Raw genomic sequence first — 837 nt, 5'->3', positions numbered from 1 at the left:
GATCATGGTGGACCCAAGGCCACAACTGGCCAGTTTCGCCAAGAGGTGATCATGGGATACGAGATCAAAGGCTTTTTTAAAGTCAAGATATATGACATCAGTCTCTTCTCCCTTTTCAAAGGTCTGTGCCAGGGGCTGAGCTATGGTGTTTGCCAGCTCCTTGAGTACCCTGGGGTGTAAACTGTCAGAGCCAGCTGACTTGAAGGTGTCCAGCCTCTCAAGGTGTTCCTTCACAAGGTCAGCATTGATGGAGGGTAAGGAATCACCCTCACCCAGGCGTTCCTGTCCTGTACTGGGCAGGGGCGCCCCTTGGGACTGGTAAAAAACTGATGCAAAGTACCCATTTAGCAGGTTGGCTTTTTCCTGGGCATTAGTTGTCGGTTGTCCCATCTGGTTTAGCAGAGATCCGACGTTGCCCTTGCTTTTCTTCCGGATCCCCACATATCTGAAAAAGGACTTCTTGTTCTCCTTGATACCTGTAGCTAGTTGGAGTTCAGTCGCAGCCTTTTCTGGTTTGCTCCCTGCAGGTCTGGACCAGTGCAGAGTATTCCTCCTTGGAGGTGGATCCAATCCTCCATCCTTTGCAGGTCTTTCTTTTTAGATGCATACGGTCCTCTAGTTCCCTGCAGAGCCAAGGGGGCTGCTGTGCCCTTTTGCTGCCTTTTCTTCGAGACGGGATAGACTTTGCTTGTGCATGCAGGATCACTCCCTTAAGGAGCAACCACTTGTCCTGAACTCCTCTCCCCTTGGGGTCATGGTCCCTTAGGGCCTCACTGACAAGCCTCCTGAGCTTGTCAAAGTCAGCTTTCCTGAAGTTGAGGACTTCTGTATTGCTGA

The sequence above is a fragment of the Gavialis gangeticus genome, unplaced genomic scaffold (assembly GCF_001723915.1).
Source record: "Gavialis gangeticus isolate Ggan-Ray unplaced genomic scaffold, GavGan_comp1, whole genome shotgun sequence".
Taxonomy (NCBI): domain Eukaryota; kingdom Metazoa; phylum Chordata; order Crocodylia; family Gavialidae; genus Gavialis; species Gavialis gangeticus.
This window is presented reverse-complemented; position numbering follows the sequence as displayed.